This window comes from Brachyhypopomus gauderio, unplaced genomic scaffold (genome assembly GCF_052324685.1).
Source record: "Brachyhypopomus gauderio isolate BG-103 unplaced genomic scaffold, BGAUD_0.2 sc254, whole genome shotgun sequence".
NCBI classification, from domain to species: domain Eukaryota; kingdom Metazoa; phylum Chordata; class Actinopteri; order Gymnotiformes; family Hypopomidae; genus Brachyhypopomus; species Brachyhypopomus gauderio.
In genome coordinates this window covers 6,270-34,124 of record NW_027507075.1, presented here as the reverse complement: position 1 = coordinate 34,124, position 27,855 = coordinate 6,270, and the positions used below count along the sequence as shown (strand labels likewise).

The window sequence follows — 27,855 nt, the reverse complement described above, 5'->3', positions numbered from 1 at the left end:
AAGCATAAACACAATATGATGTTGTATACACTGGTGTTTTATATATCAAAATTTTTAATAGATACTGTGTAATCAGAGACAGCAACAAAAAGTACAGACATTGGTCAAGGATGGCTGAAATAAATCAAAACGTTACTGCACCCCCTTTTGTTTTAAATAATGAATAAAATAATAAAAACACTACAATAAATGCAATATACAGCTACAAATATGTTCATACACAGTACAGAATGGTGTCTTAAGGTCACAGCATGGTTAATTCTAGCATTGAATACATTACTGTCCCTCAATCCCAAATCTAACACTTTATCCTACCCAAAAAAGTCCAAAGTTCTTTTCTTACTCATTACTATTATTCATCCATCTCACTGTCATCATCAGATTAGATTTACATTTACGGCATTTAGCAGACGCTCTTATCCAGAGCGACTTACACAAGTGCTATGTAGTTGCTTGGAATCTCCAAGGTAGAATAGATAGTCCTGAACACAAGGTACTCTAAGCTGGAAAAACCACTAGACGAAAGTCAAATGATACCTAACAATTATACCTGAATATACACATCCCCTGAGGAAAAAGACAGTAAACAATTCCTATAACCCAATTATGCGCAATACCTGAGGAAAGAGACGATAAAGTACAATAGATTCATCATCCCATGGATCAATGTGCTCTGTTTCTTTTACAGTATTTCCACAATTGTGGCATCTACATAAATCTGTACGACACAGGCTGGCAGACATACAGGAACATCTCCCTGTCTCACATTTGCCCTGCTTACAACTGCAGTGAACTACCTGCAACACACTTTCAGGGGCGGGTTTTAGTCATCCAGGTCACCGTTAACTCTCCATCCTCAAGGTGCATCCATTGCCAATGGGTGAAGGGGCACATATATTACTTTTCAGAGAGTGTCTGGTTATTGCTGCTTGGTAGTTTGTCCTTTTGCAATGCTGATACAGGGCATCACTTGTTGGTGGCATGGATAGTTCTGGCAAAGCTGAGGTTGACATGCAGAATGTTTTGTATCTGGCCTCGTTCACATCTGCCAAGAATGTCTGACCATACAGTTGGCACACATATTTGCAAAGCAGTTCAAAGGTCGACTGATCCAGGTTAAAACTACTGCCCAAATCTGTAAATGCAGTCAGGTATTCCTTTTTCTCTGAGACAAAAGAAAATGTCTTTCTTTTGCCCTTGTCCTGAAAGGCACTTGTAGAGTCACATCCTGAGAATGTGTGAATCCCAAAAACTTGAGAGCCCTGGTAAAAGAAGATCACAAAAAGAAAACTGTGAGTGTGTATGTGTGTGTATATATATATACTTTTTGTTTATATATATATATATATATATATATATATATATATATATATATATATATATATTAACAAAAAATGTTTTATGTACAAAACTTACACAAAGTAGCAAAGATGGTATAATTATGAAATTTAAAATACCTGTAGTTTGACGCATCAAGTGTTTCATGGTCCTTCACCAGATTTATGAAGATCCTTCTTAGCTGGATCATTGTAAGTATCTCTTGGTTTACAATTATTCTATGGCGGACGACTTTTTCACAGAAGATCTTGTAGCTGGCATCATAAGTTGACTAATTTCTGCAAAAAACAAATAAACAGTGTGACTAAGGGCAGATAATTATTAGTTGATGCAATATGAAATATAGCAACTTACTGTTCTTCTTCTGGGGTCCCAGTCACTGCAGTGGACTTTGACAAGAATCTGGTGTACTGTCTGTAACAGGACTTGTGGTATCACACCTCCAGGGACACACAGTCTTTGTCCTGAATATGAACAAGCATGCTAGTGTCTTCCTTCATCGTGACAGCTTTCAGCAATTGGCCTTTAAAAAATAAATAAAGTTTAAAAAGATCTTGTAGCTGGCATCATAAGTTGACTAATTTCTGCAAAAAATAAATAAACAGTAAATGAATGAATGAATGAATGTTCAACTTATAAAGCACCTTTCTAGATACTCAAGGTCGCTTTACAATTTTAACACAGGTACAACTCTTACACTACAAATCACACACCGGCGAGAAGCGGCAGCCAATTGCGCACAGCGTACTCTCTACCAGGATCCACAGCCCCCTGGTGGACTGAATGGAGTGCAGGAAGGGGAGAGAGGACAGACCCTAGTGGCAGAGCACCATCCACCACTGGGCATACAAGCACACACACATTCATGCACAGACACTCAGACAACTGCTTTTTATTGAACATGAAGACACACAGACACACTCAGGGAGAATTTGTCAGGGAATCAATTTACCTAACCTCCATGTCTTTGGACATTTGGACAGTGTGTAAGGGCAGATAATTATTAGTTGATGCAATATGAAATATAGCAACTTACTGTTCTTCTTCTGGGGTCCCAGTCACTGCAGTGGACTTTGACAAGAATCTGGTGTACTGTCTGTAACAGGACTTGTGGTATCGCACCTCCAGGGACACACAGTCTTTGTCCTGAATATGAACAAGCATGCTAGTGTCTTCCTTCATTGTGGCAGCTTTCAGCAATTGTTGGCCTTTAAAAAATAAAAGAAAGAAGATATTTCATTTCCACAACAGGGACAAACAGTGGCAAATGGTGCTCTTTAATATGCTACCTTTCAGATCTCTCTCTTTTATACGCACACACACACACACATTATATATATATATATATATTGTCGCGTCCATGAAGAAAGGAGTCAGACGAGAGGAGCTCATTCTCAACTGCAAATGCTTTTTTATTTACAATACACCCTCAGTTCACCCCCCATCTGCTCGTGCCGACAGCCACCTCACTCAGCCACATTCATATCACGGTGATGGTGTCAATTTCTACCTATCAGACACTTCAGCACCCCCGAGCGTGTATCCTATGTCCCCATAACTTTCAAAACAGAATACATCAATTAACACATTAACAGTAATGTTAATAACTACTTCACACATTACCCAGCATTACCCAGCATCCTCTCTGATGAGGGCAGGGCCTGTCAGTCCGCATACATTGCACCGTCACACAATATATATATATATATATATATATATATATATATATATATATATATATATATATATATATATATATGTATATATATATATATATATAATATATATATATATAATTTTGCTTAATTTGTATAAATTATTTTACTTCTTAGCCTTCCACATGTTATTAATGCAATAAATAAATTTTTTATAACTTTGTATTTTTTTACTTACCTGCTGAAAACGTTTGTGCCTGTGACAGATGGTCCTTCTGGCGTTTGCCTCCAACAGTTAGATACTTGTCCTTTTTCTTGCATATTATGCATAATGCAGGACGCACAGGACCAACACAAGGACAAGCCCATCCTGGACCCAAGTGTCTTTGTTGGGGAAGATGTAGAAGGACCAGGGGATGCAGAGACTCGCATCTGTCCGTATCCTGAGATTCAGAAGAATGGGTGACTCGCTTCTCTGTCGCATCCAAGCGCTTTTTGTGTATAAAACGGTGGTAGCTAGTGGGGTGATACCAGCATCTTCGGGAATATTCTCAAACTCCATTTCTAAACAATGTTTAAATATTTCTGCTGTCCTCTGGCTCTCACCCTCTCACATTGTTTTGCACCCGTTTTAAGCACATTTGAAGACAGTGTTGTCGTAAATTCTTCATCTCCACTACTCTGTGTTGACCAAACGGGCGCAGACATGTTGGATTTCAGCTCCAAAATGCAGCCACCTGATTGGTCTAGAGGGAAGTAAGTCCGCGAATCCGTATCACTCATGAAGAAAAGACTACTACGCGAGGAAGGAACTATAGCCGATTTAAAACACGAATAAAAAAACTGCAGGATTATACATGGAGAACTTTTACTATTGCGCTCTGCACCAATAGTTCATTTTATTAAAGAAATAATTATTTAGTGCCCCATATATGGAAACAGGATTAAGCGAAAAACGTCTTCACCTTATGGCCTACAATGTATTATTTCATTATTCAGTATTCTCTGATGTCATGATTTCAGGTAAGGTGAATTTCTCTGTACGTAACCAAGTTTATTTTCTAATCTGTATCTTCAGACAGTACGACACGCACTTTTGCAGACGTAACCTGTCTTCGTGAACTATCTTCGAATTGCGTTGGTTTAAGATTTAGGAAATAAAAAATGAAGTTAGCAGTTTAAACTAGTCTGTGTGGATATGGGACACCCCTCTGCCCCACATGTTTCTGTGGATTTTAAGTGGTTTTGTATAAGCAACGTTGAGAATTCTTAGCCTAAAGAACATTCGTTGTTGTGTGTAGAAACATATACAGTTTAAAGTGATCTATTCCAATATAAAAATGTTAAGAGCACATAGAATTATACGGAGCCCCGTAAGGGTCACTGGCGAAAAAAAATTTGAAGAGCAAAATCCGTACGTTCGGATTACTAAACCGTACGCACGGATTACTAAACCGTACGCACGGATTACCAAACCGTACGCACGGATTACTAAACCGTACGCACGGATTACTAAACCGTACGCACGGATTTATAAACCGTACGCACGGATTACTAAACCGTACGGTTTCTCTTATGATGCATGTGTTATTTGTCTGGCCCAATGCCTTATAGGTATACAGCACACCTCTGAAATTGCCCCTCTGAACCATTTCAGTGCGCTCTCTGTGCGCTTAACTACTCAATATGCCGTGTTTCCAGTTAGATTTGAGGTATAAAATGATGTTGGATCAGGCTAAAATCAGGTTCCTCTCTTAGGGAGTGACCTGTTCTTCATGATGCATTTGTTATTTCTCTGGCCCACCATCAATAAGGCTTTCAATAATCCTCTGAAACTGCCCCTTTAAATGCGTTCACCTATCTGCCCACTGCTCAATATGCCATGTTGTGTGCTGGTATTTCTTCTTCCGATTATTTGTGTTCTAGAACAGCATTTCTGTGTTTTTAGTTTTCAAAGAATTCCATTCTCATTTTTGATTTAGTTCATTTTAAATAGACCACGTTTGGATTGTACTGTAACATTCATAGAGATCTTATATTCGCTAATGTTTTTTAAATCTAGAGAATTTTGCACTACGTTACGTTATACTGTGACACGGGAAAACAGGAAGTGTATAACATGTTGAAGTGATGCCTTACAGCAGTGGTTCTCAAACTGTGGTACGCGTACCACTGGTGGTACGCAGAGCACCCCGCGGTGGTACGCCAGATGAACTCGGAAAATAAAAGATGCTTTGAGGTTTTTTTTTTTTTTTACACAACACATTTTTTTTATTAAAACAGAATTATGACAAGTCCTGAAATTCAGAAACTAAAAGGGATTACTCGTATTATGTGCGGAGAAAATGTCGCTAAACAGTTCGACCTGGTTCATCTTTCAAACGACACGGTCACTCGCAGAATTGATGAAATGGTGGACAACGTCAGACAAACATTGACCGAGAAAATTAAAATGAGTAAATGCTTCTCACTGCAGTTAGATGAATCCATAGATGTCGCAGATTTAGCCAACTTGCTCGTTTACGTGCGATATGAGTATGAGGGCATGTCGCACGAAGACTTTTTGTGTTGTAAACCAACCACTACCAACACGAACTACAGGAGAACTACATTACAGGGTTGCCAACTTTTGACGTTCGCTTGGAGTGAGATTTTAACCTGGTACGTGGTACGTGGAGGTTTTTCGTTTGACAGTTGGTGGTACTTTGTCTAAAAAGTTTGAGAACCACTGCCTTACAGCATTCAGAGAGACGTTGTTAACCTGTTTGATTATTGTAATTTCACCGCTATACCCATTAAAGCGACGTGAACAAATGGAATATTGTTCCTATTTAAAATCTTGTAATAATAACGACCCTACTTAGTTTTGTGGTAAATTGTGAGGTTTTTTGGTTTTGTGTGGAGATAGCCTCGGTGATGTGAGCGTATTATGTCGCGCGACTGATACTTCGTCACGAGACGTTCGCGCGGTGCACAGCGGACACAATACCGCGCGCACGCTGGAGCACTGCAGCGCTGCAGGCTCGAGGCTGAAAACACCCAGACACAAGCAGGCAAACCGTGACATATAAGACCTGCGGTCCGTCCGAAACCGAGTACTACAGTACTATATAGTACGCGAGAAGCAGTACGCGAGCAACCTAGTACGTCCGAAACCACAGTATGCATTAAACCAGTACGCGAAACGTACCCGGATGACGTACTGCATCGGCAGCCATTTTTAAGTATGTGATTGCAGCACACTGTCCTATCCCATGATGCAACTGGAGCAACTGTCCTATCCCATGATTCAACTGGAGCAGCGGAGGAGTTCGAAGTTAGAAAAATAAAATGGCGGAAAGCGGCGAGCCAGCAATTTACAAGTGTAAGTAGATACAAATACAAAATAAAACATTTAAAAAATATGACGATGTGCAAACCAAGTGCAACCCAAGTGACGTTACAAGTAGTGTCACTGAGAATGAAAAATACAATTTGTTAGATTACATATATATAGTTTTTAAAATTTTTATTAACACAGCTAGCGAGTCCAAGCTGAGGTAATCTTGTTAGCTCGCTAGTTAACCCGTCAGCTAATACCGATTAACTCATATATCCGATAACGCGAAAAATGTGCGGTATTAATGTCGGTTTTGTTAGATTTATATGCATATGCGAATATCCGAATGGAGCTGTGGATTTCTGTATTTCTTTAGTGTTTATGACCATCAGCGAGTCCAAGCTGATGTAATATTGTTACAGGCATGAAAATCTGTCACCTTTCGGCGACATTCGCCGTTTTGAAGTTGAAAAGGGTGACCTACGTGAATCGTGTAGATCCGATGAGTTTTTTTGGGGTGGGGAGATATTTTTATATAAAATCATATTGACTTAAGTAAACAGCACTTCCGAAATCGGCCATTTCTGCCCGGATACATCATCATAGAGGCCAAATACGAACGTTCTTCATTCGTGTTGTGGCGCAGGACCTAGTGCTGTCTACACCGGGGACACGGCAGAAGAGCGAACATTTACCACTACATTTACCGGATCGTACATTTACCTCTACATTTACCAGATCGTACATTTACCACTACATTTACCGGATCGTACATTTACCTCTACATTTACCAGATCGTACATTTACCTCTACATTTACCAGATCGTACATTTTCATGCCTGTTGTTAGCTCGCTAGTTGACCCGTCAAGCTAATACTAATTGTACCGATTAACTCGCAACAAATCTGAAGCGCATCCGTCAATTTTAGACCATTTTGCTCGCAATGATTTTAAGACATGACTAGCTTAATCTGGTTTACAAGTGGTTTGCAGGTCGAATTCCTTTATGTTCATTTTCTTTTATTTTAAACCTTGGTTGTTTGTCATACTGATATAACGACGTTCGTGCATTCACCTCACCTTTTTAGTAATACTATTGAAAGGCTAACCTATTCTTACCATATTCTATACTATAAAAATATATCTAGCTTTGTGATTATTGATTTTTGTAACTTTGCTACACTGATACAGTAACCATCAATTTTAAAGCTAAAGTTTATTATTGCAGGGACCGATGAAGACACCAGGGACCTTATCCGGTGGAGGGTGGCCAATGCGGCCCTCTTCACCGGTAAAAGGAATGCAGCTGTACGAGGTTTTGAGTAAGTAACTTAGGTTAAATTAATACATGTGCATTACAGTTCATGTACACTATTAACTACAAAAGGCTTTATGTAATAGAGATGTAGTATTAACAGTTTTAAAAGACAGTGTATGCATTTTACTGTAGTTAACAGTTATGTCTATTATCTTGCAGAGCTCTCCACTTTATGTAAAAAAAAAAAGTGGGAGAACCTTAAGCAAAAATATAAGGTAAGTCTCTTCCTGATAGTTTATCAGATTAAAATAATTCAGTGAAGGTTTAGTTATAATACAAGGTGTTGTCCCCCGTTCCCTCTTCCGTGTTTTTATGAATTTTGTAGGAACTGAAGTGCCCCCCCACTGGGGTGAGTACAGAGGGTGGTGTAGCAACAGCAGCATCCTGGAAATGGTATGCTGCCATGGATGAGGCAATAGGTGGGAGGCCATCAATTAGTCCACCCACCCTTATTGCCTCATCTGGCCAGGGTGCTGCTGTTGAGCCACTGCCCTCTGTAAAGGAACCCCTTGCCAAGAAGAGGCGGGGGAATTTAATGGAATATTTGAGGGAGTTGGAAGAGAGGGAAAATGAGAGGGAGAGAGAGGCTGAGGAAAGAGACGAGAGAAGACAGAGAGAGGCTGAGGAGAGGGAGGAAAGAAGATGGAGAGAGGCTGAGGAGAGGGAGGAAAGAAGATGGAGAGAGGCTGAAAAGAGAGAGGAAAGAAGAGAGAGGGAAACAATAGCACGAGAAGAGAAGAGAGATGCAGAAGCTAGAATAAGAGAGGAAAGGAGGGATAGGGAGGCAAGAGAGAGAGAGGAAAGATTTTTAAATGTATTGGAGATTTTAGCTAAAAAATAAATAGTTGTATATCAGCTTTCAAGTCTTTTGGTGTTATTATATATTGTGAGAATGATGACAGTAATACATTTGCAACTAGAAATAGTTAGGTTGTAGATTTAATTTAAATATGTTTAGATTTTGTGTCTTATACAAGTCTTATACTATAGGTATACTATAGGTAGGGCATAGTTTTCAAGCTTATGCATAAAGTATGTGTGTGATCTTTTTGTCCCAAACAACTTCATTAATTAAACAAGTTTTAGTCTTCTGATCAGTAACCACACTGAGTAGAAATTCTCATAGATCTTTTGAATGTATTGATGGAGCAAGCTTTCTGTTTAAACTTTAATGCTAAATGATATTCATAACCTAAAGGTAATACATCATTTACACCCAACAAGTACAATTTGGAATGATTTTAATTTGGCATCAAATCAACATAAATCAGCGTTTGAAAGTTGGAAAACGTGTCTGACTCCCGGACCATCAGGGCTCACTCCACACAAAGCCCTGTCCTTTCTCCCCTGCTCTTCTCCTTCTACACAAACAGCTGTGCCTCCGTGAAGCAGCCAAACTCTTGAGGTTTGCTGATACCACCATCACTAGTCTAATCTCTGGTGGGGATGAGTCAGCCTACAGCAGGGAGATAGAGAAACTAATACAGGTGCATCTCAGTAAATTATATCAAAAAGTTAATCAATTTCAGTAATTAAATACAAAAAAACGCATATATTATATAGATTCATCACAAACAAGGTGATCTATTTCAAGTGTTTATTTTTGTTAATGTTGATGATTACAGCCAATGAATATCTAAAAAATTCATTGAAAACTTGATTAGACCAACTAAAAATAATGATTAATTCAGAAATGCTGGCCTACTGAATGCAGGCGCCAAATGGAAATTACAAACTGTATTGGTCGTCGTGCCGCATGTACAATTAGAATATGGAAACTCTTTTGGCGAAAGTGTGGGTGGCTCTTAAAAGAGCCGTTGGGTTTTAAAGCGATGTTTTAAACACTCAAAGAGAAAGGCCTAAATATAATCATGCTCGTGCAGAGCTAAAACACAATGTTGTGGTGCTGAGACAGCTGCAGCCAGAATCTCTCGTGCATCTTCCCCTGATGTTTGTTCTGTGCCGACAGGCTCTGGTGGGTCAGTGTCATCAGCCTCTGGAACATCTGGGTCTATGATGTCGCCGTGAGCAATGCAGAGGTTGTGGAGCACAGCGCAGCATGCCACAACCTCAGGTGCGAAGACAGGGCTCACCTCAAGGGCTTTAAAGAAAATGGATCGCCAGCGGGTCTTCAGCATTCCAAATGTTCTTTCAATTATGTTCCTGGCCCGAGAGAGTCTGCTGTTGAAACGAGCCTGTACAGGGTTCTGCACAGGCTCTCGATAAGGGGTCAGGAGCTGGATTGGTGCGCTGATGCACGGATAACCCCCATCACCAAGGATGCACCTTCCTCTAGGTGGGTATAGGCCCTCTTTGTATATAGGGCTGTTCTTCAGCACCCGTGCGTCATGTACAGACCCAGGGTAACCCACAAAAATGTCAATAAACCTTCCCTGATGGTCACAGATTGCTTGCAGCTGCACAGAATAAAAAAGCTTCCTGTTCAGGTAGCACTGTGCATTGGCAGATGGGGGTTTTATTCTGATGTGGCACCCGTCGATGGCACCAACTGCCACTTTGAAGGACGCCGATCCAGCCAACTGGGCAAATCCTGCTCCTACCACATCCAGTTCATCACCAGCAGGTAACATGATGACCCTCTTCAAAATGCCACTGACTGCCTTGCTCATTCTGTGCACGATGTCACACACAGTAGATCTTGGGATGGCGAACGCTCGGGAGACCACACGATAGGATGCTGCGTGTGCCAGCCAGTAAAGGAACACCAACAGCTCGATGTCCCTGCTCCACCCATGATCAGTCTCCTGCCTCAGTGCATTACTGAGTGACGTGATGGTCTCACGGGAGAGTCTGAAATCTGCCCTGAGGTCTCCACCACCGAAATACAGCTGCAAGACGGGCACAGCTGTATTGAGGTGACAATACGTCAGGCTCCTATCCTGTAAATCAATGCACATAGTTTAATTAATTATTAATATAATAATACTTTATTTATTTGATCCAATTAGAATTTGGTTTTTTATTTACTGTAAAATAAATTGAATAAATATTTTTGTGAAAGTGGTTTGACTATACATTATTTCATAATCATGAGCACAAAGAATGTTTTTTGCTCCGCGGTATTCAAACCAGATATTTACCACTACGCTCGAAGCTCCACTAACTCTAGCTCCACTAACAGGGCTAATCGCGGCGGCGGCGACCGGGGGGGGAGGGGGGGGGGCTTAGGTGGCGAACGTAACACTTGTAACGGAGTGTTTTTTTCAATAGCGCTGAAATAAATGCTCCGGTTTAAAATTAATTCTCCCGTCAAAATTAAAAAATATTTTTAACAATTTATTCTGGGTCCGGATGGGATGGCATTTGGGTCCGTTGGTTGCGGACCATGGAAATAGAAATTTGCAGAGTTAGGGAGGGCGTAAAATGGACACAGATTCAGTGTTATATCGCCGGTGGATGGCGCCAGAGCTAGCGAACTAGTAACGTATTGAATCATATATGGGGATCTGAGGTAAATAAACTGGATATTTTTTTTCGGCGTGAGATATCGGAAATACGGGACAAATAAAAATACGGGATGACGCCGGGACAGAGCGGTAAAATACGGGACTGTCCCGGCCAAAACGGGACACTTGACAGGTATGATCCGGACCGCGGTCCGCCTGTTAGTGACCTCTGGTCTAGAAATATAACTTGAAGCTGTATTTTTAATCATCTTATTATTAAGATGTCATTGATTTGTGCTGTCCAATCAGTAATATAGCACAAATATGTATGTAGTAAATGCCGGCTACGATTGCTAAAGACGATAGCGGTACTTACATTTCTCCTGAGGTAAATAATCAAATTCCTGAGGAATCTTCTCCGAGCTACTACTCGACGCCGTCTTGCAGAGAATACCATCGCAAGAACTGTCTTGACGAGGTAAATGTAAAATGAAATGTAAATGAAGTCAATGTAAATGAAGCAAATGTAAATGAAGCAAATCTAATGTAAATCGCGAACAGACCATAAACTAGAAAACTGTCAAATGGGGCTTTTAATTTAGTAGCGTAACGTCATAGGTCATGTGACAGGTAAGATGGCGGACGTAGTATGTCCGAAGTTGGATGCATACTGACCAATCTCGTACTTAAATAACGTACTGCTTTGACGGTTGGGAAGAACGTACTGCACCGAAATCTAGAACGTACTGCTTAAGTACGCGATTTCGGACGCAACGCTGGACATGGGCTGAGTAGTTTAAAACCTACGGAGCCCTGGAGGGGTTACTAGGGAGAAAGCTACGGAGGCCCGGAGAAAGCAAAATCTGTATACACGTTTTATAAATCCGTGCGTACGGTTTAGTAATCCGTGCCTACGGTTTAGTAATCCGTGCGTACGGTTTATAAATCTGTGCGTACGGTTTAGTAATCCGTGCGTACGGTTTAGTAATCCGTACGTACGGTTTAGTAATCCGTGCGTACGGTTTAGTAATCCGTACGTATGGTTTATAAATCCGTGCGTACGGATTTTGCTCTTCACATATTTTTTTCGCCAGTGACCCTTACGGGGCTCCGTAGAATTACATGAACAACATTATTGAATAAAAGTTTTGTATTTGAACCAAACAGGTTAAGATTTGATTTAAACAGGTTACATTTAAATAAGTTTTATATAGCCTACGTTTCCAAAATATGGAACCAATCGTCTTTAAGCAGTCTATAAAAGAAAGAGTCTCTCTAGAATAGTTAAGTCTGTCTGTCTGTCTTTTGCTTGCCCCCCTCCCCCCTCTGGTGCACTTTATACTGTCAGCTAGTCAGGAGAAGTGTCTCTGTTTAGTATGAGATATGAGACTGATTGTGTCGCGTATTTGTCACGGAACAGCTCCGGACCCTTCTCTGTGGGCGTGTCATTATGTCGTCTGCGTGCAGTTATGTCCATGTTTGTACTTCCGTGGGTGTGGGTTGTTTGTGAGCGTGTTCGTTTGTTACACCTGTGCCTTGTCTCGAGGTCACGTGGGTCTGTGTAATTCACCTATTTAATGTGCGTTCGCGCAGTGTCGTGTGCTCGTCTTTGTCTAAAGCTACGTGTCAGTGTGAGTGTGTTAATGTGCTGCTTGCGCTCCGCACAGAGCTTATTCGTGTAGTCTCATTAAATATTCATTGTTCACCGTAATCGTCTTGGTGCCTGCTGCCCACACCCAAGCGTTACAGAAAGACGAGCCAAAAGAAAAAAGGTATGCCTGGATACGCCACCAGGACACCTAAAGGGAAGAGGAAGAGCTGTCGCCACCACGGGTCTTCCCCAGTCCGGCGCCACGAAGCCCCCGTCTCCGAGCAGGAGATGATGCGGAACCCGGTCTGCGCATACATGCTCTGCGCGGCTCGGGAGTCGGAAGACGCTGAAGTGGCCGAACACTTCCGCCAATCAGCGGTGCGCATGTGGGAGGACCAAGACCTCGCCGCGTCCCTAGAGCTGCCACCCATGGCTGTGGGCGGCGGTGTTTCGAGGAAGGGGAGGAACAAGACCCAGCGCGCATCCTCTCCCGTGCGTGTTCCTGAGAGCGCAGAGGAGAGGAGAGGGGAGGTGTTTCTCCAGGCGGCGTGGAGAGAGGGACTCCGCGCGATGACGCGCGAGACCAACCCCCTGGCCGAAACCGGAGAGGGCACAGAGGACCTGCTGGTCGTCTACGCGGGGATGGTACGTGCCAATCCTCCAGAGGACGAGTCCGAGGAAGAGGACTCCGAGGAGGAGGAGTATTCCCCGTCAGTGTGCTCAAAGAGCACGGTCTACTACGGGGAGGAAGACGTCAGTCCTCCACCATCGGACTACGGCGAAGAGAAGGAAGACTTCAGCCCCCCTTCGTCGCTGCACCCAGCCCCGTCGGGAACCGACGAGCAGAGTGAGGGGGAGAGTCTTAGCTCGGTGAGTTCGCTCTCGACCGTATGCAAAGGGGGTGGGAGCGGACCGAACAGTCCGCCCGCGTCGGAGAGTGGGGACTCCTGTGGGGAGGAGCCCATGGACCACTCCCGATGTGAGACCCTTGCACAGTCCATGGACTGGAGCGTGGCCGAGGAGGAGATGCCGGCGATGGACACCACCCCTGATACCGGTTCCAGAGGGGGCTGGCCTAGCAAAGGAGGGGCTTCCTACGGGGGATTCCCAGAGAGGGAGCGCCAGCAGGCTCATAGGGCGGCAAGCCCTTACGGCACTCTCGGAGGAGGGAGCCGCAGACCCGGGAGGAAGGTTGCCGCGAGACCCGCTGGTCGCGCTGCCTCCAAGCGGAATGCAAGTCGCGCTGCACCTCGCGTGTCCACCAGGTGTGCGTCCCTCAAGTGGTCGGACAGTCGCGCTGCACCACACGCATCCGCTAGATGTGCGTCCCCCAAGTGGTCGACAAGTCGCGCTGCACCCGGCGCGTCTGCCAGCCGTGCGGCACCTGGTGGTGAGCGGGCGGAACAGGCGGGAGGAGAACCGCCTCCTGCAGCATCTCCAGCCTCCGGAGCTTTCTCGCCGCTACAGGCTTGGCCCAAGGCGGGAGGCCTGGCTCCGGGGATGAATGTCTGTGTTCCTGTGTTTTTGTCTGTCCCCTTGTGTCTCCCTAACCCGCTGTTCCCGTTTGTGCCCTTCGTGTTTGCTGTTCCGGTGTGCACCCAGGGTGGGTGCGCTAGAGCGGTTCGCGGCGGTTCCCGCCGTCGGGGGTGACGCCTCTCGGAGGCTCGTGGTCCCGGCGGCTCTGGACCTGCCCGTCGGTGTTGGTTCAGGGCTTTCCAGCTGCGCGGGACGCGCAGCTCCGGGAGTAGCGAGCCCCTAGTTGCGGGTTCTGTCACGGAACAGCTCCGGACCCTTCTCTGTGGGCGTGTCATTATGTCGTCTGCGTGCAGTTATGTCCATGTTTGTACTTCCGTGGGTGTGGGTTGTTTGTGAGCGTGTTCGTTTGTTACACCTGTGCCTTGTCTCGAGGTCACGTGGGTCTGTGTAATTCACCTATTTAATGTGCGTTCGCGCAGTGTCATGTGCTCGTCTTTGTCTAAAGCTACGTGTCAGCGTGTGTTAATGTGCTGCTTGCGCTCCGCACAGAGCTTATTCGTGTAGTCTCATTAAATGTTCATTGTTCACCGTAATCGTCTTGGTGCCTGCTTCCCAAACCCAAGCGTTACAGTATTGGTTCAATAAAATTCAATAAATATTGATTCAATATTTAATACTTAATCTCTACTGTATAAAAGCGTTCACCAGCTTACACGCAGAATGCAGTCTACTCACTGAAAAAATAAACTGTTAACTTGTCATTGAATAGCATTTTGAAAAATTTAAAATTCAAAACTAAAAATTCTAACAAAAAAAAAGACTTTCATTTTACATAGTTTCTATATTTACATGTATTTAAATGTTTTCATATACTCTTACATTGACAGCCACACTACTGAGATGGGTTTGGATGTTTCTGCTTCTCACTCTCTGTCATGCTTCCTTTGGTGAGTAAGTTTCTTTATTACTTTAAAGCTACGATCAGCATATGTGGGACCTTATATTCTATTGACTGTACTGTCTCTGACTGTAGTCACTGTACTGACTGTGTGAAATGTCTCTGACTGTACTGGGTTGACATCCCACATAGGAACTACACTGCTGTGCTGACATGACTCAATGCATAGTAATGGCTCTGAGGGCGGCGCAGCGCTAGCTATAGCGGCAACAGGCGATGTCCAGTAATATAGATCAATGGTACAGACAATACACCAATCCAGTAATATAGATCAATGGTTCAGACAATACACCAATCCAGTAATATAGATCAATGGTACAGACAATACACCAATCCAGTAATATAGATCAATGGTACAGACAATACACCAATCCAGTAATATAGATCAATGGTACAGACAATACACCAATCCAGTAATATAGATCAATGGTACAGACAATACACCAATCCAGTAATATAGATCAATGGTACAGACAATACACCAATCCAGTAATATAGATCAATGGTGGGACTTCCAGTTTGTTTGTGCGCTGTGGCCACAGCAGAGAAAGTGATGGCAGCATCCAGAGACGTTGTGGGTTATTATACACTGACCTTATTAGTCCCATTACACTTCACTTCTACTTCTTGAGAAGAAAACATCACACTTATCTACACAGCGATGGCTGAAATATAACACTGTGTTGCTTGACATGCCCAACATCCTCATTCAATGATGCAGAGTTCTTAATCCAGCCACATTTTACCCACAAGGGATGATGGTGAGTCACATGACTGTGTTGCTGTAACTAACATGCTGTGTTCCCCCAGGTTGGACCTCAATGAAAAACCTCTGAATCACCCCGACTGCATTTTCTTTGTTGATGTGTCAGTATCCAGGGATCCAGCACAGATCAGAACAGAGTAGGTTGGGCTGTAGTCGCCCCGTCCTACTTAGTAGTTTCAGTCCCTCTACCACGTCACCTCTCAGCACAGACCGCTGGACTATATGATTTAACCCAGACATGCAGATTGGCAGAAGGAATATCAGTTACTATTTACAATGACAGCAGGTGTGATTTTGGTGTAGTTAATGATTTTGGGCCCATTTGGAAACACTAGTTCAGTGATTCTGATTTCACATCTCAAGCTTGTGTTGATCTCCTGGATGCTCTCCAACTGCTGTCCACTATTGCTGTGTGTAAATGTGCTGCCCACACTAACGGTGCTGATTCTGTTTCTAGAGGGAACCAAGCTGCAGATGCAGCTGTCATGAGACCTGCTCTGTACCCCCCCCCCCCCCCCCCCCCCACAAGTTCCTCTGTTGACCTTGCAGCTCAGCCCCTCCCTCCCCCTCACAGATCTACAGCACACACACACAGGAGGAGAGGCCGTCTGGAAGAAAGCAGGATGTGCTTTTCAGGATGGTGTGTGGCGCTGTCCTCTGGGCCGCCGTGTTTGACTATATTCATGTTTCTTTACTATGTTAAATTGACCCATGGGAAGACCTGTGTGTCCAAAGGGGAGATGATTGATCAATTAAAGACCCATTGGTTCACACACAGGTTTACTAATTATGCACAGAAATGATGTGCAGAAATTCTGTCATGAATGCGTGATATAAGATATCTTTGTAATTGCACAAACAACGAAATTTAGTTGGAGCAATCCTCCTCCAAATGCCAACATAATTAAATAACAAATATCAAAAATATCAAGAATAAATATGAAAATATATAAATATTTAAAGTGACGTAGTGCATATGGAGCTGAGTGCAGTGTGCTACAGTGATTAAAATCTGTTGGGTTTATTGTGGTCAGTGTTCAGTAGTGTAACAGCTCTGTGATAGAAGCTGTTTTTTAGTCTTGTAGTCCGTGCATATAGTGTCCTGTAGCGTCTTCCAGAAGACAGTGGAGTGAAGAGACAGTGTCCAGGGTGTGTGTTGTCCTTTATTACAGCAGTGACTCACCTGGTGCAGCGGGTCCTGTATATGTCCTCTGGTCTGGGGAGCTGGTGCCCGTGATCCTCTCGGCAGTCTTGATAATACGCTGGAGATCTTTCCTATTGTCTGTAGTGCAGCCACAGAACCAAACAAATACAGTGTGTGAGGACGGACTCAATGACTGACCTGTAGAAGCTCACCAGCAGTTGTTGTGGGAGTTGTGCTCTCTTTAAGCACCTCAGGAAGTGTATCTTTGGAGACCTTTCTTGGCCGTCGCTGTGGTGTTGGTGGTCCAGGTCATGTTATGGCTGATGTTAACACTGAGATACTTGATACTCTTCACAGTTTCCACTCTCTCACCACTGATTGTGATTGGGTGATGGACGAGGGGTCTCAGTCTCCTGAAATCCAGGATCAATTCCTTCATCTTTGCTGCATTGAGGATCAAGTTGTTTTCCTGACTCCAGTCCTCCAGGTTCTCGACCTCTGACCTGTAGGCAGTTTCATCACTGGATGTAATCTTGAATGAATGAATGTTCAACTTATATAGCGCCTTTGTAGATACTCAAGGTCACTTTACAATTTTAATAGAAAAGTGTTTTTTCGGTGTAATAAATCATTTACAGAAGGAGTTTGGGAGTTAGTTGGGAAACATTTTGGAACTCAGCCAAGATAGATAGATAGAGATAGATAGATACTTTATTGATCCCAGAGGGAAATTCCTGAATTCCAGTAACAGATAGGCACATAGGGTTATAAAGGGAAGAAAAGATAAAAAATATACAGTAGGTAAACAGTTTAAAAATCCTAAAGTTAAAAAATAAAATAATATAAGATAATATAATAAAATAGACTTCTCATGGCAAAAGTTAAAGCAGCAAAATTAGCATTGGAATAATGTACAGTTAGTGCAAGTAGTGCAGTAATACAGTAGTAAAGTGAAAAAGTACAGGTAATAATATATATATATATATATATATATATATATATATATATATATATATATATATATATATATATATATATATATATATATATATATATATATATATAATAAAAATAAAAAAACTGAAAATGCTGAAAAAAGAGGTATGGTACCAGGAGGGTGTTACGTATGATAAGGGGCTTTGTCCATTAGAGTGACCGGGTTGGGGGTGTCACAACGTTTGTAGTCTGCTATGCTGAGAGGAGTTGAACAGTCTAATGGCCTGGGGGACAAAAGACTTCCTGAGTCTTTCGGTGGAGCAGGACTGGGACAGCAGTCTGCCACTGAATGAGCTCCTCTGCCGGGTGATTGTGCTGTGCAGAGGGTGGTGAACATTGTCCATGATGTTTAGCAGTTTGTTGAGGGCTCTCCTCTCCGCCAGTGGTGTTAGGGGCTCCAGCTCTAAACCCAGCACAGAACCAGCTTTCCTCACCAGCTTGTCGAGTCGTCCAGCGTCCCTCTTGCTGATGCTGCCTCCCCAACATACTACAGCATAGAAGAGGACGCTGGCTACCACAGACTGGTAGAACATCAGCAGGAGCTTCTGGCAGATCCTGAAGGACGCGAGCCTCCTAAGAAAGTAAAGTCTGCTCTGGGCTTTCTTGTAGAGGTGGTCGGTGTTCACTGACCAGTCCAGCCTTTCATCCAGGTGCACACCAAGGAACTTGTAAGACTTAACTCTCTCCACATCGACCCCATCGATGGAGACTGGCTGCTGGGATGGCCTGGACCTTCTAAAGTCCATGCACATCTCCTTGGTTTTGGTGATGTTCAGCTGCAGATGGTTTGCTTTGCACCAAACCACGAAGTCCTCAATCAGGCTCCTGTACTCCATCTCCTGTCCATTACTTACACACCCCACAATTGCAGTGTCATCAGAGAACTTCTGCATGTGGCATGACTCCGAGTCGTATTTGAAGTCTGATGTGTACAGGGTAAACAGGACTGGAGAGAGGACGGTCCCCTGTGGTGCTCCTATGTTGCTGATCACTGTATCAGAGGAGCAGTCCCTGATCCTGACATGTTGTGGCCTCCCAGTCAGGTAGTCAGTGATCCAGGTGACCAGGTGCATGTCCACCTCCATCTTCACCAGCTTGTCTCTCAGCAGTAGGGGCTGGATGGTGTTAAAGGCGCTGGAGAAGTCGAAGAACATGACCCTCACAGCACCGCTCCCCTTGTCCAGGTGAGAGTGAGCTCTGTGCAGGAGATGGAGAATGGCTTCTTCCACCCCCACCTTCTCCCTGTAAGCAAACTGCAGTGGGTCCTCAGCATGGTGGACCTGAGGTCTGAGATGACTCAGCAGCAGTCGCTCCATGGTCTTCATCACGTGGGATGTCAGAGCAACTGGCCTGTAGTCATTCAGCTCCTTCGGGTGTGGCTTCTTGGGAACTGGAATGAGGCATGTTGTCTTCCACATGTCAGTAACCCTCCCTAGGCGTAGACTCAGGTTGAAGACATGTTAAAGCGGCTCCCCCAGTTGGACAGCACATGCTTTGAGCATTCTGGGGCACACTCTGTCCGGGCCAGCTGCCTTTCTGGGGTGAAGTCTCCTCAGCTGTCTCCTGACTTGGTCCGCAGTGAAGGTGGGGGGACTGCAAGAGCTGTTTAGTCTACTCACTGATGGTGGTGCTGATGTTGGCGGAGATGGTGGAGGTGAGGGTGGTGATGGTGACGGGGATTGTAGAGGTGAGGGTGAGGGCCGGTTCGCTGGCCATGGTGACAGTGTGGTAGTTGCTGCAGGAGGGGGGGAGGTGCAGGAGTAGGGGGCTGCCGGGGGGGCTAGTGGGGGTGACTGGGTGGTGAGTGACTGGGTGGTGAGTGCTGCAGGAGGGGAGGGGGAGGGGGCAGTAGGAGCAGGACAGTCAAACCTGTTGTAGAAGTGGTTGAACTGGTTTGCTCTGTCCACACCTCCATCCACTGAGTTGCTGCTCTTGTTTTTGCACCCTGTGATAGCTCTCATCGCACCCCAGACCTCCCTCATGTTATTGTCCTGCAGCCTTCTCTCCACTTTACTCCTATAGGACTCTTTGGCCTCTTTCAGACGTCCCTTGAGATCCCTCTGTACGCGCTTCAGCTCCACCGAGTTTCCATCTTTGAACGCCCTCTTCTTCTGATTGAGGAGGTCCTTGACGTCACTGGTGATCCAGGGTTTATTATTTGGGAAGCAGCGTACAGTCCTTGTGGGAACAGCTACGTCCATACAGAAGTTCACAGAGTCCGTAACGCAGTGTGTCAATCCCTCAATGTCCTCACCGTGTGAATGTAGTAGCACGCTCCAATCAGTGGTCTCGAAGCAGTCCATTAGGGCTTCTTCTGCTTCAGGAGACCAAACTCTGAATGAGCGAGAGGTAGAAGGCTGCCTCAGTACCAGTTGTTTGTACTGAGGCTGTAGGAAAACCAGATTGTGATCTGATTTTCCCAGTGGTGGTAGTGGAGTGGCCCTGTATGCGTCCCTCACATTAGCATACAGCAGGTCGATAGTCCTGTTTTTCCTGGTGGGACAGTCCACAAACTGGAAAAAGGCAGGCAGGGTAGAGTCCAGTGTGACATGGTTAAAGTCGCCAGAGATCAGACAGAAGGCGTCAGGGTGCTGTGTCTGTAGCGCTGCGACGGTGGAGTGGATGACGTCACACGCTGCCTGCGCGTCCGCCCGGGGTGGAATGTAAACACACACAAAGATGGCGTGTGAGAGCTCCCGCGGCATGTAATATGGTCTGAGGCTCACCGCTAACAGTTCTATGTCCCGACAGCAGATAACCTCCTTCACGTTTACATGACCGGGGTTGCACCACCTGGTGTTGATAAAAAGCGCAAGCCCCCCACCTTTGCGTTTCCCGCTGAGTTTTGGGTCCCTGTCCGCTCGCACCGTAGAGAATCCAGGTAGCTCCACGTTAGCGTCCGGGGTGTCAGGGGTGAGCCAGGTCTCGGTGAAACACAGCACACTGCACTCCCTGTAGAGCTTCTGGGTCTTCACCAGACTAGCCAGCTCATCGGTTTTGTTGGTCAGCGAGTTGACATTCCCCATAACCACCGACGGGACCGAGGGTTTGAATCTCCACCGCTTCTCCGTCTTCTTAGCCTTTAGCTTAGCCTTTAGCTTAGCACCGGCTCTGCAGCCCCGATACTTCCGCCTCAGCTCCCCCGGGATTGTTAGGACAATGCCCCCGCGTCCCATGGGACGGAGGCTCAGCAGTTGTTCCCGGGAATAGAATCGAAACTCTATGCTGCACTCCATACCACTCTGAAAATATATTATAATATCCTTAGGATATAAATAAGATGCACTATGGTCATGCGTAAAAGCCTAAGTCAATAAATAAAGTTTAAAGAAAAACTCGAGAAAAAAACAAAGCACACAAGACGGAGCTACTGGAAAAGGCAGCCACTCGCGGCGGCGCCGGAAGACGTCAAATATTATTATAATAAATTTTATTTTATAAATAAAATAAATATTATAAATATTATTATAAAGAATATTTACATTTACATCATTTGGCAGACGCCCTTATCCAGAGCGACTTACATTTTAATCTCATTTTTTATACAAGTGAGCAATTGAGGGTTAAGGGCCTTGCTCAGGGGCACCTCAGTCATGGCCTCAGGTCTGGGAATCAAACCTGCGACCCTCCGGTCACAAGACCAGTTCCCTACCACCAGGCCATGACTGCCCTATTATTAAAATATTAAAATAAATGAAACTATTAATAATGAAAACTTGAGGAGCTCCACAAAGCTCCATTGATAATGTACAGACTGGTGGAAAGATCTGGAGAATTTAGACATAACATGAACACAGGCAGATAATGAAAGGGCCTCTACATGCTGCTGGATGAACTGTGGATGTAGGATGACACTGTAAAAGGCCTCATTTGATAAAGGTCCAGATCAGAGGATCTTTAAACAGATAGAACTTTTACATTTGGACCTAATACATATATAATGTGTATATGAATGTGTATATGAATGTGTATATGAATATGAATGACTGGGGTGTGAAGTCATGATGATTGGACATAATGGTGGAATCTAAAGTAGATATGTAAATAGAGTAGGAGGGGCAATGTGTATTTCCTCTGATCCCTCGCATTTAAACTGCATTTAACTGCTTTGAGTTGTGCTATGTCTATGATGGAAATGGACATTAAAGTCGACCCAGCACCACCTTCTGTGTCTGCTGCATCTGTCACCTCGTTACAGAATATACCGTATGAATAAACATTAGTGCTCCTCTGAGCCCTGGAGACTTTCATGTTGGGGGGAGACTCAACTGTACACCAACGTTGATCTACAATAAAGTGGGACCTGTTATTCTCATCAAGTGATCTTGGAGTCTGTCTTCTTTATTTTATTACTCTGTTCTTTATTTGTTTAAGGATAATTCAGTGGTACTAGCTTTAATGTGGGACTAAGGAACCACAAATATTTACTCGCTCCACACATACGCAAGAACTGAGAAGGGAGAGAAAGAGGAAAATGTGGAAAATGAAGACTTAAAATACTTTGTCTGATTAAAGAATCTGTGTGTAATGTGTCACTCACTGTGGGTCAGGGGTCACAGGCCCACTGCTGAAGGCAAGAGGCTGATGCATGGACCAGTCACTCTTCATAGACACACAGCTGGGTACTGGAGATGATTCACTCTTCATAGACACACAGCTGGGTACTGGAGATGATTCACTCTTCATAGACACACAGCTGAGTACTTGAGATGATTCACTCTTCATTAACACACAGCTGGGTACTGGAGATGCTGCTCTCTTCACCCTGATGAAGATGAGGAAAGTGTTGAGTAATTATGTTCTTCACTACATCTCATTTATCCTGAATATTCCCTCTTCCTGTTTCCTCAGATTAAGTGTTGATGTAAAGCTCCTCACTTTGGGTCAGAGGTTCCTCCTCCACTGCTGGAGTTATGAGGCTCTATCATGGAGTTGTTCCTCTTCACACACACACAGCTGGACACTGGAGATGCTGCTCTCTGCTCCCTGTCAACAGTTCATCATAAAGAGGAGGAGCAGGACACTGACACACTGATTACAATGAACCTGATGTCACTGCAGTGTGACTCTGCAACCAAACACAAGCCCAGTAACACTTGTGAAGGAAATATTGATTATATTCATGTGTGATTCATGTTAATCATGTCCATGCAGACACTATAGCATGGTCTGTGTGAAAAGTACTGCTTAGTAATTAACTGTAACCATATTGAAGATGTTTTTCTGTAAGACTGAAGTTTTCTGTGCAGCAGCAGAGTTGGTGATAATATTGCTTATCCGTTTCTAAGCAAAATTCTTAATGCTTATTCTCTTTTAGCAAAAATGATTTCAGTAAATTAGCCATTTTAACTGAGTGTATAGATGCTATAAAGATCTAGATGAACTGCAACTTTCTTAAGCTGAACCAAGATAAAACGGAGGTTCTGGTTGTGGTTTCTGATAAAATCCCTAGGGAGGTAGAGGTGGCTCTTGGTTCTCTCACATCAAGAGTAAATGCTCTTCCTAGAAATCTTGGAGTTATCTTTGACCCTCAGCTACAACTCAATGAACACATCAAAAAGCTTATTCAGTCATGCTTTTTTCAGCTTAGGAACATTGCAAAAATCAAGCATATTCTATCATTTCAGGACTTGGAGACAATCATACATACATTTGTGTCTTCGTGCATAGACTATTGCAATGCCTTGTACACTTGCCTTAGCCAAGGATCTTTGGCAAAGCTTCAGATGGTGCAGAACGCAGCTGCACGGCTTTTAACCAGAACAAGACGTAGGGAACACATCACTCCAGTGTTGGCCTCCCTGCACTGGTTGCCAGTGAAGTGGAGAGTGGATTTTAAGGTGCTTGTTTTAACGTATAAGGCTTTACATGGTGAGACGCCAGAGTATATTTGTGAGTTATTAGTTCCCCATTCCACTTCAAGGTCACTGAGATCTACAGACAAAGGGCTTCTGATGGTGCTGAGAACAAAACTCAAGCAAAAGGGTGACCGTGCATTCCCGTGTATGCACCTAAACTCTGGAATAGTCTTCCTGTAAACATCAGATTTACAGATTCCATATCATCTTTTAAAAAACTGTTGAAAACCCATTTTTATTCCCAAGCCTTTGAAACAGTGTTAATTTCGTTGACGAATAATTTTCGTCATAGTTTTCGTCAACGAACCTTTTTTCATGACGAAAACGAGACGATAACTAAATTAAAACTATACGAAGGGATAAAAACGATGACGAAATTAAAGGACATTTTCGTCAACGAATAAAAACGAGACGAAAATATTGGCCAGCGACGACATTCAATCAGACCTGATTTATTTTTGTGAAAGGTAGGGATAAGTTAAGAAGAGATCCAACCGTAACTACTTTAGCGTACACGGAGAGGCGGGACAAACCGGGTAACCATCCAATCAGAACTAACGTCTTCACATCGCGCAGAACCCGTTAGGACAAAACTAGCCCGTGAACTGTGGTCACTCATGAAATTAAACTCGACGTTAACTCGACAATGTCAGCAGGGAGATAGATGAGCGGCGATATATGGACACATTTCTCCTTTGACTTTGAGAAAAACAAGATGCTGTGTAAACCATGAGGAATGATGATGTCGGGACAAATACGACAAATGAAACGACATCTGCGGGCTATGGCATTGTTTTACGGCGCACAGTTTTATATAGAATCTAATATGCATTGTTCATAAACTCCATATGTTTTCAGGTAGAGCGGACCTACTGGTCATCAATGTTTTGTTATTGTTATGCTCAATAACTATAAGTTCAGGTCAATAGAGTTGTTTGGAAATTTGTTTTTGTATATATTGCACATACAAAAAATAATATTCTGTAACTGGTTAATAAATGTTTCATTTTGTGCAAGTGTATATAATGACTACTACACCATTTATATTTTAGTCAACTAAATTATTTTGATATTATTCGACTAAATTCTAATGATAATTAGTCGACTAAAACTAGACTAAGACTAAAAACAAATCAATGACTAAATTATGACTAAAACTAAATTACATTTTAGTCAAAAGACTAAGACTAAAACTAAATCAAAAATTTCTGTCAAAATTAACACTGCTTTGAAACAGTCCACAATTAAACTTTGAGCCTGGCGGTTTTGCTTAGTTGTACTTAATTTGTGTTACATACCTATTTTAAGTCCTTTTATGTTTTTATATGTTATGCATTTTATGTACAATTTTTATGTTTTTATTGACATTTTTCATTTTTGTATTTTATTTTAGAGTTGTAAAGCACTATATATAAAGTGCTATATAAATAAATTTACATTTACATTTACAAGCACCCAAGGTTGAATCCCAGGGAAACTGACAACTGCTCCTTGGAAGCAGGCATCAATAGTTTTTTCTACACACACACACTTTGACTATAAGAATCTGGACTGAGAGAGACAGTTCAGAGTTACTGCATGAAGCGTAAGCTTCACATCATACTTTTATACTTTTATATTTTGTAACTCTCTTGCTATCAAATAAATACTGCATAATATATTATAAGACCTCGAATTCTGTGCCATCAATTCCACCACAGAATTTGGCGTAGCCGGCAGGATGAGCGAGGATCGTAGCGGAGGAATTAACTGAAGCTCACCGAGGACGCTCCTCAGTCTGGGACTGAGCTGGATGACGGGAACCCCACAAGCTAAAGGGAAAGTACCGCCAGGGTGTAGCTGAAAGTTCTGACCTCGCTGACGACTCCCGCCTCATCCAACGAACAAAAAGAACGTGGTGGTGGCACGCAATCGTAAGTGAATAAAAAAAACTTGTTTGTAGTTTTCCACGGAATAGGCGTCCCTGCCTGCATTGAAATAGGAAAAGAATATTACTCTGGGAGTAATAAAGAGCCTATTAAGAGAATAGGCCTATTTAGACGCCTAACTAGAGAAAAGGTCGTTCTTGTAGACGTACATTAACGTATAAGGACCCGGGTCGATTCAGTGCGAGGCTATAGGATGGACCTATTCACGGCCATTGTTGGAACTAAATTGAGATCCAATTTATGTTAAGCAGTAAATAAGTGTTTTTGATAGCAATTTGTATTTTTAATAGCAATTTGTATTTTGATTATTTAAAGGATGGGTTTAAGTAACAGTAAAAAAATATGCCTTTGATGTCAGCCAACATCCCAATAGCATTTTTGAACAGATGAATAGACTTTATGGTACTGACTGCTGCAAACATGTTCCATACTAGATAGAAAATTGTGGGTTTGCGCCAAGTGGCTCACTGAGTGTGGTGTATTTGGGAAAGTTGATACAAAGGGTTCAAGAGAGACCTAAAAAGGATAATAAGAAAGCATTTTGATGACAATAAAGAAGATATGTTGCACAAGGCAAAGTGTTGGTTACAGGAGGCTCAAAAAAGAGCTAATATGCAAAAGAAGGTTAGGCAGGTAGGGCTTGGAGAAAATACTAATACGGTGTCCCAGTGTGTCTCCTTAGCTGATCCTGACCTCGATGCCACCCCAACGAGATGTCGCCCACCACCCGGAGTACCTGGGGGAGAGGGAGCTGCTGCAGCTGCACCACTCCCACACCCGCCTCACAACAGATACCCACCGTTGTGGATACCCGCCGCCAATCAGGCAGCCCACCAGATGATGATAACCACGCCCGAACCAGTGGTCACACAGTTCCCGATGGTAGAAGTCTCCGGCCCGGACAGAGTTATCATGGTGCACAGACACTGGACTTCTGATGACATCATGAAAGCAGCCGAGGGTATGGGCAAACCATCTGACATAGGAGGACGGCGCTTTGGAGAAGAACTTGTGGCTTTTGTTCGGTCCTGTAGACCGACCCAATCAGAACTGAAACGTACTGGTGGTCAAACTCGGACCTCAGTTCAACAAGATCGACCGTGACTGGAATCCAGGTGATGTCCGTCTCCACCTTCCTGAGTGGGATGCCCCTGATGGAGGGGGAGCTGATCTGAACGGACCATACAGAGACATGATAAGACGTCTGGTGGAAAGAGTGGAAGCTGCCTATCCAGTCTCCGTCAACACAGACAAGATAGCAGTTTGCAAACAAGAAGATGGAGAGTCTATCAGTGACGTCCTCGTTCGACTGACCAGAGTCCATACAGACCACTGCAGAATCGAAGCACCAGCACAACGTGCCAACGGCCCGGCAGACGTCGGCTCGTGGGAAGCCCATCTGAGAAACAGTTTCCTGGAGAACATGAAAAAAGACATCAGCGACCTCATCAGAGCCAACTGCATTGCATACAACAGAGCTCCTCTGTCGGTGATAGAAGATCACTCTAAACACCACGAGGCACAGCTCATAAATAAGGAGAAGAAGAAAACTCAGAAACAGAGCGACATACAGCAGCAAGCTATGCTGACTATGGTCCAGACCAGCCAAGATTACATCAGTAGCAGAGGAAGAGGCCGAGGCAGAGGCGGAGAAGATGGAGGAGGTGGTGGACAGAGAAACAAAGACAAAGACGCATGCTACAATTGCGGCAAACAAGGACATTTTGATAGAGACTGTCCAGAGTCCAAAGATGGCCATCTGACCACTGAGGAAAGAGGCCAGGACTGACGGGCGGCGGGGAGGCAGGACAGCGACGGGCCACTGAGGGTAGAATACAGCAAAAGGAAAGTACCAAATTTAGATTACTCTTTTGTCCAGCTAATTAGTAAAAACCCAGCAGCACTCCCACAGGTAGAAATAATGGTTGAAAAACGAAAACTTTGAGCAACAGTGGAGCTCAAAGTGGAGCAACACACTCCGTTATAATGGCTGACCAGATAAATTGTGAAATGAAGCATGATAAAACTGTCAGAGTAATGGGTGTGGGAGGGCTAACTGTCTTAGAGAGAGTGTCTGTGTTTATACAGTGTAATGTAGATA

General features: G+C 43.7%; 2 long non-coding RNA genes across 5 annotated transcripts; one reads left to right on the top strand and one right to left on the bottom strand.

Annotated features, from left to right (window-relative positions):
* Positions 1 to 42: 42 nt before the first annotated feature.
* On the bottom strand, positions 43 to 4,279 carry LOC143504296 (uncharacterized). Of its 3 annotated transcripts, XR_013127526.1 has the most exons (6): positions 3,232 to 4,279; positions 2,375 to 2,546; positions 2,052 to 2,177; positions 1,693 to 1,861; positions 1,458 to 1,616; positions 43 to 1,262 (listed from the first exon to the last, which is right to left on the bottom strand). It is a non-coding gene; the product is annotated as an uncharacterized LOC143504296 (long non-coding RNA). The 3 variants fall into 3 exon arrangements; XR_013127524.1 differs by having other exon boundaries at positions 2,052 to 2,546; XR_013127525.1 differs by lacking the exon at positions 2,052 to 2,177.
* LOC143504297 (uncharacterized) lies at positions 3,895 to 27,855 on the top strand. Of its 2 annotated transcripts, none has more exons than XR_013127528.1 (3): positions 3,895 to 4,016; positions 14,992 to 15,051; positions 25,527 to 27,855. It is a non-coding gene; the product is annotated as an uncharacterized LOC143504297 (long non-coding RNA). The 2 variants fall into 2 exon arrangements; XR_013127527.1 differs by lacking the exon at positions 3,895 to 4,016 and adding an exon at positions 4,416 to 5,654.